Here is a 10,770-nt window from a genome sequence, read left to right on the forward strand (position 1 = left end):
ACCCGATAGAACACCTTTTGGGATGAATTAGAGTGGAGACTGCGAGCCAGGCCTTCTCATCCAACATCAGTGCCTGACCTCACAAATGCGCTTCTGGAAGAATGGTCAAACATTCCCATAGACACACTCCTAAACCTTGTGGACGGCCTTCCCACAAGAGTTGAAGCTGTTATAGCTGCAAAGGGTGGGCCAACTCAATATTGAACACAACGGACTAAGACTAGGATGCCATCAAAGTCCATGTTCATGTAAAGGCAAGCGCCCCAATACTTTGACAATATAGTGTATATACATGTGTGTTTTTTTGTTTTGTTTTTAATCACACACTTTTTTAATTTTACTTTTCCCCTCTTCCTAAGTACTTGCCTCTGAGTTTCATTGAAGGGCATTGCAGCAGACATACTTTTTGTCTCTGGATGTCAAATCATCCACAAGACATGATCATAGCTCCCAACTGTCCCTGGTTTTCGAGGGACTGTCCCTGATTTGGAACAATGTCCCTCTTTCCTCCTCATTTGTCCCTCATTTTGGTCTGATCTATATAGTTGTATATAAAATGCCCTTTTTATCTATCAAAAAGTGTTTTCCAGCGCTAAACCTTTCATCCAATTTCTAAATTGCTGCGTTTGTAAATGCCAAAAGACAATATAAAGGAATAGTAGTGGTAAAAAAAGCACTTGTGGGTTTAACCAATCTTTGTTTTGTACAATTCTTCTTTAAGGGGCGTGGCAGGGGGTGTGTCCTATTCCTACATACTTTTGCTAATAGGTGTCCCTCATTCCAAACACAGAAAGTTGGAAGGTATGCATGATGACTGTTCTAGACACTCTTGGCTTCATGGGGTGTTAATCACTACCAGTGTTTCTGGTTCATACAACTTCTGTAGACCCAGTGTCATCTGAATGAGGAAGAGCTCCTGCAGGAGGACCCCCCATTGTCCTCAAGGAATCTTAGGACACAGAAACTGCAGCTAACATTGTATCTTAAACCAGTGATCCCCAACCTTTCAGACCCCCCCCCCCCCCCACTAACAACATTTTTTACATGTCTTAAACCCACAAGGCTTTGGCCCTCCACCCCCCCCCCCCCCCCCCCCTCCTGCACTCTGCATCGCACTGCTGCCTTACACAAACTCATCATTGGATCTCACTTATTTATCCAGCCATGTGCTCAAGCTCCTTGCTCCCTCCCACAGTCTGTGATCAGCACTGCCATTGGAAGTCCCCGCCTTTTTCACCTCCTGCTCTCTGCACTACTCCCGGTGCCACCCTCTGAGTTCACAGGAGCCAGAACTACAGAGGAGGCATCTGGTATCAATGCACTCTGACAGTATTGACTGTCAGCAAGCATTGAGAACAACACTGGAAACAACACTGGGCTGTATCCATCCTCCACAATGTTGATTTGCAACAGAACCACTGGGGACCACCAACATTTTCTCGGGGACTATCAGTGATCCACAAACCACTAGTTGATGTCCACTGTCTTAAACAAAATTAGGCAACATTAATTGTTTTAAAATGATACTAAACTCAGGAACCTGCATTCACTATATCTGGTCTCCCACAGAACACGGAGTGCAATATTTTTAGTAAATATAAACTGCTAAATACCCTTTTTCATCAGCAGTATATAGCAGTCTTGTGACTTTTATCAGTATCTAGCCAAGCATTGGTTAAAGCTCATAGGGGGTGTTTTCTGACTGTCCTATCAGACTGCAGGGTCCCTGACCCTCTGTCTGGACAGTGCTGATTGGCCCTGTACTGATCACATGTGCCCTCCCTCTCTAGCAATACACACCAAACTGAAGATGTGCAGCCTGACTCCATAGACTCTGTGTTATCTGGGTTCTGGGATGAGCTATGTACAGAGTGCAGGATTTTGAGATGAGCTACAGCATATGCAGGGTTCTGAGATGAGTTATATACAGGGAGCAGGGTTCTGAGATGAGTTATATACAGGGAGCAGGGTTCTGAGATGAGTTATATACAGGGTTCAGGGTTCTGAGATGAGCTATATAGAGGGTACAGGGTACTGGGATGAGCTATCTACAGGGTGCAGCAGAGGCGTAATTAGAACCTTCATGGCCCTGGTGCAAGAAACCATGAAGGGCCCCCCGATCTCTGGCCTGGGCCAATCCCTCCAAGCCTAAAGCCCTTCCCACTGATCCCATGACCCTTTATGATCCCACAGAGGATCCCTTTCACATGTTGTGCAGTCCTGCAGTCTTGGGTCAGGCCATGGTAGCAGGCCAGAGCCCAGTTCCAAGTGCAACCTTTGCTATTAGTTCCGCCAGTGGTGTCAGTGTGGACTGTGAATGGTGTCAGTCAGTACAGCAGTGGACATGGTCAGTAGGGCCGTGGAGGTGGTCAGTAGGACAATGGATGTGGTCAGTAGGGTAGTGGATATTGTCAGTAGAGCAGTGGATATGGTCAGTAGAGCAGTGGATATGGTAAGTAGGGCAGTGGGTATTGTCAGTAGGGCAGTGGACGTGGTCAGTAGGGTAGTGCACATGGTCAGTAGGGCAGTTTACGTGGCCAGTAGAGCAGTGAACATGGTCATTAGAGCAGTGGAAGGGATCAGTCATTTTTAATTTTTGTTATTTTACTTTTTTATTATTTTTTGCCATTATATTTTATTTTACAATTTTATTTTTTAGAAGTTTTTTTTTTTACAATGTTTGATGGGAGGGGGTGGCAGTGGAAGGCAGTATGATAGGAGGGATGGCAGTGGAGGACAGTATGATGAGAGGAGTGGCAGTGGAGGGCAGTATGATGGGGTGAAGGGCAGTATGATGGGAGGGGGTGGCAGTGGAGGGCAGTATGATGGGAGGGGTGGCATTGGAGGGCAGTATGATGGGAGGGAGTGGCAGTGGAGGGCAGTATGATGGGAGGGGTGGCAGTGGGCATATGGGGTGGAGGCCTGTATGATGGAGGGCTGTATAATGGGAGGGGAGGCAGTGGGGGAAGTATGATGGAAGGGGGTATAGTGGAGGGAAGTATGATGGGAGAGGTGGTAGGGGAGGGCACTATGATGGGAGGTTGGTAGTGGAGGGCAGTATGATGGGGGGGGTAGTGGAGAGCAGTACGATGGGATGGGTGGTAGTGGAGGGCAGTATGATGTGAGGGGTGGTAGTGGAGGCCAGCATGGTGGGAGGAGTGGTAGTGGAGGGCAGTATGATAGGAGGGGGGTAGTGGAGGGCAGTATGATGGGGGGTAGTGAAGGGCAGTATGATGGAAGGGGTGGTAGTGGAGGGCAGTATGATGGGAGCTGGGTAGTGGAGGGCAGTAAACTTGGGAGGGGTGGTAGTGGAGGGCAGTATGATGGGAGGGGTGGTAATGGAGGGCATTATGATGGGAGGAGGGATAGTGGAGGGCAGTATGATGGGAGAGGGGTAGTAGAGGGCAGTATGATGGGGGGTAGTGGAGGGCAGTGTGATTGAAGGGGTGGTAGTGGAAGGCAGTATGATGGGAGGGGTGGTAGTGGAGGGCAGTATGATGGGAGGGGGTAGTGGAGGATAGTAAAATTTGGAGGAGTGGTAGTGGAGGGCAGCATGATGGGACGGGTGGTAATGAAGAGCAGTATTATGGGAGGAGGGATAGTGGAAGGCAGTATGATGGAAGGGGTGGTAGTGGAGGGCAGTATGATCAGAGGGGGGTAGTGGAGGGCTGTATAATGGGAGGGGTGGTAGTGGAGGGCAATATCATGGGAGGGAGTAGCGGAGGGTAGTATAATGGGAGGGAACAGTATGATGGGAGGGGGAATAGTGGAGGGCAGTATGCTGGGAGAGGGGATAGTGGACAGCAGTATGATGGGAGAGGAGTAGTGGAGGGCAGCGTGATGGGGGTAGTGGAGGGCAGCATGATGGAAGGGGTGGTAGTGGAGGGCAGTATGATCGGAGGGGGGTTAGTGGAGGGCAATATAATGGCAGGGGTGGTAGCGTAGGGAACTCTTATGGGTGGTAGTGGAGGGCATATCATGGGGGGTAGTGGAGGGTAGTATAATGGGAGGGGGCAGTATGATGGGAGGGGGATAGTGGAGGCCAGTATGATGGGAGGGGGGATAGTGGACAGCAGTATATAGTGGGACTGTACAGCACGACTGAGGGTGGCAGTGTATGGGAGGGAGCAGAGTGACCATGAGCGTCCTCGGGGCCCTGCAGGGAGCATTTCTTCTAACTCTTTCAGCGGCAGTAGCAGCCTTCAGACAAGACCCGAAGTCGGGGGACAGAGTTGGGGGTGGAGCTGGTGGTCTTAGGTATCCTCCTCCAGCTCGCTCTGAATGCTGGGGCCCTGCTCTCCTTCTCGTCATGATGTCACTGGTTGCTAGATGCCAGAAGGTTCACGTCTAGCAACTAGTTTTTTGGGTAGTGAGCCAGACAGCACCTGGGGGTGAATAATAAAGCGGGTCTCTAACTGCAGACATCCTTCCGTACAGAGTAGGTTATGAGGCATAGTGAGTATAATACAAGTTAGATTCATGGGTGCCAGACACTTCTTGAATGCAAAGAGACTTTATTTTTCTTAAACAGAACTTTGGGAAAGAGTGTTAGGGTCAGGACACCCCTAAGCAGCTGCAATCTTAATTGGCAGACTCCGAGACTTCTACAGGGGGAAAGTCATGCAGGGAAAGGCATCCAGCAAGACGCCACATCTGCATGTGTAAGAATGCTGTCTTTATGGCAACAGTCTTTAACAGTCTCTAACACACGGTGTAACAGTTTCATCGCTTCCACTACAATCAATTCTTGTAGTTCTTCAACCCACTGAGCTCCCAGGATTAGATGATTCACTGCCACTGAATCCCTTGAGCGCTTCCAATCTTCACTGTAGTATCTTCCTCAAGCGTCAGCCCCCGCTTCTCTGCTGGGTCCAGATACTTTTCAAGCTTCATCCCACTGGCCTGCTCAGTCCCTTGACACACAAGGCTGCTCTGCAAGTGTCACCTCTGCTGGCTGGGTCCCTGGCTGGACACCTGCTGATGTTTCCAGATCACCATGCCCGGTTGGTAAGAATACTGCTCTGGTACTTGCTTCAGCTACTCACTGTGGTCCCTTGTAATAAGGTGGATGGTCCCTTAGCAGCGACGGCTTCCTCTCTACCTCCGACCACAACAGTTTCTCCGGCCAGCAAAACCATCACTTCTGGTTGGACTGGGAGCCGCAATCCTAACCCTGCGCTGCTCTCCTGCTTCTGGATAGGCCCTCAGACAGCCTAGCTGCCAGATGTGCCCAGGATAGGCCCAAACTCCAGCCTAGCAGCCTGGGCAATACAACACACGTCCACCCAGACAGCCGTCCAGGTGGCACAGAACCCTGATCACCTGACTCCTCCCGAATATATAGGCTCTACCAGCAGGCCAAGAGATTTAAGAAAATCCCTGCCCATTGGCTGAGATACCCCATATGCTCATAATCTGACCTTGCACTGTCCTTGTCTTATCTAATGCCACCAAGTGCCTGGCCACCTAGTGGCAAAAGAGAGAAGTGCAGCAATTACCTTGGTCAATACAGAAGTCTGCCGAATTCAGTTTCCATTGTGTCTGTGATTCATTTGAAGGGGTATGCATCAGGTCAGAATCTAGAGTGTCAGAAAGGCTGGGAAGTTCTCAGGGTCAGACTCAGAGCAGCACAAGAGGACAAGCAATATCCAGCCGTCCTTATGGGGGTAGCGCTAAAAGAAATTAGCTTAGCCTTATGTGATGACTCTCTCAGGAATATGCCATCAACATTATCATAAAATATGCCATCAACATTATCATAAAATTTGACACACAAAATACATACTGAGGCAAAGCCAACATTCTAGCATATAGAATACATCATACTGGAGGAAAGCCAAGAATTACAGAGAGCGATTAGGAAATGTAGGTCAGAGGTGTATGTTGGGTCAGGCTTTGTTTTGTTGTTATTGTATATTGTTCTGGTTAATTGTATTATTAGTAGATGAATAATGATCATTCCCAGCTCTCGGTACCCCACCATATTGACACAGAGCTTGTGAATTTTTAAAGTTTACCTAATTTAAGTAAATATTCAACAAGCTTGTGGTCTACTGCCCATTCTACATGCATGTGACATCACCGTTAGTCATGCTTGTCACCAGCATTGAGAGTCCCTGCCACTCAAAACCATTGAAAACTCATCCAACATCAGCTTTATAAATTTTTCTTTAATTTTATTAAAATTTAACAATATACCTTTTTTTTATTTTTTTGGGGTCAGCATTCTTGCTATCAGAAGGGACTATCGCCATCTTTTGTGATAGCATGGGTCCTTACAGGTCCTCTTTATGAAATAATCTGGGGTCGATTAGACCCCAGACCTCTCCTCTGGCCTTCAAAGCATCTGATCTAGCTAGGATCAGTTTGATCAGATACTCTCACAAGCCGGTAATTTCTTGCTTTTCTCAGACTGAAGCCAAAGTGACAAAATCCTCTTTTCTTCCAGTTTCTGACGTCACACGGTGTCCCACAGTGTCCCATGCTGGTTGCGTATATTGTTCTGGTTAATATTATTAATAGATGAATAGTGATCATTCCTAGCTCCTGGTACCCCACCATATTGACACAGAGCACCCCAAGGCTACAAGCGCCAAATTAGTTGGCTTATGAATCCTTAAATTTTTTTATTTAATCACATGCCGACCAGCACACGACGATGTACGTCGGCACAATGGCATGGCTGGGCAAATGGGCGTACAGGCACTTCCCCTTTAAATCACAGCATTGTGTGCGCATGCGTGCCCGCCGCATACTGTGCTCGCAGGTCCCGCGGACTTGATGTTCATCGGGGGCCCGCGATCATGTCACGGAGCCGCAGAACGGGGAGAAACAAGCCATTTCCCCATTCTGCCTAGTGACATGACATTGACATACTTCTCCCTGTTAACCGCAGAGGTGATCAAATACCACCAAAAGAAAGCTCTATTTGCGGGAAAAAAGGACGTCAATTTTGTTTGCGTGCAACGTCGCATGACCGCGCAATTGTCAGTTAAAGCAACGCAGTGCCGAAACGCAAAAAGTGCTCCGGTCAGGGAGGGGGTAAAATCTTCTGGGGCTGGAGTGGTTACGTAAATATCTACATTTTTTTTGGTCTACTGCCCATTCTACATGCATGAGACATCACTTTTGTGCCATGCTGGTCACAAGCAGTGAGAGTCATTATCACTCAAAACCACTGAAAACTCATCCAATATCTGCTTTAAAAAAAAAAAATAATAATTTTATTTAAATTTAACACTGTACCTTATTTTTTATTTTTTTTAGGTCAACATTCTTGCTATCTGAAGGGACTAACAATATCCCTTGTGATAGCATGGGCCATTACAGGTCCTCTTTATGGAACAATCGGAGGTCGTTTAGACCCCAGTCCTCTCCTCTGGCCTTCCAAGCATCTTATCAAACCAGGATCAGTTTGATGAAATGCTTTCACAAGCCGGTAATGGCTTGTTTACATCAGACTGAAACCGAAGTGACAAAATCCTTCTGAAGTCACCCAGTGGAAGGAACAACATCAGTTCCTCTCCCTGTGTCCCGGAACGAGATGCCACTGGTCACTAGGGATGAGCTTCGTGTTCGAGTCGAACGTACGTTCGACTCGAACATTGGCCGTTCGGCGAATTCCGAACGTTTTGGCCGTTCGCGTCAAAATTCGAGTGACGCGCGCGCGGACCACAATGCACTTCGTTGGCGCAGTGCATTGCTGCCCGATGATTGGCCAAGCATGCACTGTGACCCCGCATGCTTGGCCAATCGCAGCGCCGGCAGCGAGGAGAGCCATGATTGGCCACAGGCATCCTGCCTGTGGCCAATCATAGCTCAGGCTGTGTAGTGCACGCCCCACACTATATAAGGCCGCCTTTAAGGCGGCCTCCTGTAGTGTGTTACTTTGCATCTGAAGCAGTGGGTGTTCTGTGTACCTTCAACACAGTACACACCAATCGTTTTTGGCTGATTTCCTATCTTGCTGCTGTGTAGTGGTTGTTGTCTGTGCCCTGACTGCAGTATACACCACTATATTCACCTCACCTATATAGCTAGTGATCTAGCTTTAACCACTTAACAACTGCCCATTGCCGATTAACGGCTTCAGGGCGGTTGTTTAACTCAGAGAGGGCGTTAATTAACGGCCTCCCAGAATTCTGCTCTCGCGTGCCCCGAGGTATGCGCACTCGAGAGTATCCGTGACCGCCGGGTCCATAGGACCCGGCGCATCACGGTAAACGGCCGCTCATAGCGGGCGTTTACCACGTGATTGCTCCGTCAAATGACGGAGTGATCACTTGGAAACAAACCGGCGTCATGTTATGACGCCTGTTCCTCCCTCCCCTTTCTGTACCGATCGGTACAGCGGAGGGGAAAGAGATCGGTGTCAGCAGCGATGTGGGCTGCATCTGCAGTGCCCACATCGCTGCTCACCGAATTTAACCCCTCAATTCCCTGCCAATACTCTGCAATACCAGTGCATACTCTGCAGTACCCTGCCATTACTCTGCAGTACCCCGCCATTACTCTGCAGTACCCCGCCATTACTCTGCAGTGCAGTACCCCGCCATTACTCTGCAGTACCCTGCCATTACTCTGCAGTGCAGTACCCTGCCATTACTCTGCAGTGCAGTACCCTGCCATTACTCTGTAGTACCCCGCCATTACTCTGCAGTGCAGTACCCCGCCATTACTCTGCAGTGCAGTACCCTGCCATTACTCTGCAGTGCAGTACCCCGCCATTACTCTGCAGTACCCCGCCATTACTCTGCAGTGCAGTACCCCGCCATTACTCTGCAGTGCAGTACCCTGCCATTACTCTGCAGTGCAGTACCCTGCTATTACTCTGTAGTACCCCGCCAATACCCCGCCAATACTCTGTAATACCCTGCCATAAATTGCCATACCCAGCCATACTCAGAGATACCCAGCCATACTCGGTGATACCCTGAAATACCCAGCCATAGACGCCCCCCACCCCTCACCGCCCTCCGGTGCTTCTACCAACTCGCCAGTACGATCAAAGCCAGAATCTTTTTTTTATTTTTTATTTCAGGCTTCCCAGCCTAGAGGTGAGATGTGGGGTCATATTGACCCCCCAGATTTCACTGTAAAGAGGACCTGTCACCCCATATTCCTATTACAAGGGATGTTTACATTTCTTGTAATAGGAATAAAAGTGATCAAAAATATATTTTTGGGAAAAAAAATGTCAAACTAAAATAAATAAAGTAAAATGAACAATAAAAAAATAAAATTAAAATTAAAGCGCCCATGTCCCCATGTGCTCGCATGTGCCACACATGTGAGGCATCGCCGAGAATGTTAGAGCGAGAGCAATAATTCTAGTCCTAGACCTCCTCTGCAACTCAAAACATGTAACCAGTAAAAAAATATTTAAAGCGTCGCCTATGGGGATTTTTTAAGTAGCGACGTTTGGCGCCATTCCACGGGCATGTGCAATTTTGAAGAGTGACATGTTTGATATCTATTTACTCAGCATAACTTCATCTTTCACTTTATGCAAACATTGGGCTAACAAGTGGTTAATAATAGAGCTTGCAGTCAGTAGTGTTAGGAGATAGTGCGTGCTGTCTGCGTGCTCTGTACCCAGTACATACCGCTATAATATAGGGCAGGCCCCTACTTTCAAACATCCAACTTACAAACATCTCCTACTTGCAAACGCAAGGAGACAGCAGCAAGTGAGATGAAAAAAGATGGACGACAAAACAAATTATACAGGGGTGATAACCCTTCCCTATGTTTTCCAAAAAGCTTAAAGATAGTTTTTTTGACTGGAGCTACACTTTAAAAATGTACCGGTTGAAAATGACAAACAGATTCAACTTAATACAACAAACCTACACAGTCCCTGTCTTGTTTGCACCGCCTGTATACTGCTGTTCTGAGTATATAGGGCCTGGGGGCCACACGCATTTCCTTTTTTTAATATGGGTACGGGGTTCCCCTTAATATGCGTACAAGACCCAAATAGGCTGGTAATGGGCAGGGAGGGCTACCCATGCCATGTTTCTCAATGATTTTCAACCATATTGCAGGAACCAGATATAACATTAAAACCGCAAGCAGTTTTAAATGGTGTTATTTCCGTTTAATGTAATTTTGTGCAGGGACTGTTCTAAACACGGGAAACACGTGGCACTTCACAGGCATACTATAGACACCCCGCAGGCACCATATTTAAAGGAATATTTCACTTTTTTTTTTTCACTTTAATCGTCATTAAAATCAGTGCTCCCGCCAAAACGGTAGTTTTTAAAACTTTTTTTTGCAGTGACCCATGTCCCCTGAGGCAGGAGGCAGGTCGCCAAACCCTTTTTAGGACACTATCTTGCATATTAGCCGTTAAAATGAGCACTTTCCAATTCGAACGTTCGAGTCCCATAGACTTCAATGGGGTTCTAACGTTCGTACCGAACGCGGGGGTCGTTCGCAAGTTCTGGTGCGAACCGAACCGGGGGGTGTTTGGCTCATCCCTACTGGTCACATCCTTACTGGTCCACCCGATGGGATGGGAGAGCCCAGTAATATGGTGGTGGTGGGGAGTGGTTGTGATGATCATGTAGTCTGTGCTTTTATATGAGAACTGGAGTGCAAATTATGAGGTTGAGCTTGCCATTGTGCTTCTGTGATGGCATCTCCTGGAAACTGAGCTACACAAGGGTAACCTATGGTATAAAATGTTTCACCAGTATTTCTACCACCAAGAAAGCTTGTGAAAAAAAACAGACAAAAAAATAATAATCTCATTGGACATACTAT

The sequence above is a fragment of the Lithobates pipiens genome, unplaced genomic scaffold (assembly GCF_037356315.1).
Source record: "Lithobates pipiens isolate NorthernLeopardFrog02 unplaced genomic scaffold, aLitPip1_a1.2 Scaffold_27, whole genome shotgun sequence".
In the NCBI taxonomy this organism is placed as follows: Eukaryota; Metazoa; Chordata; class Amphibia; order Anura; family Ranidae; genus Lithobates; species Lithobates pipiens.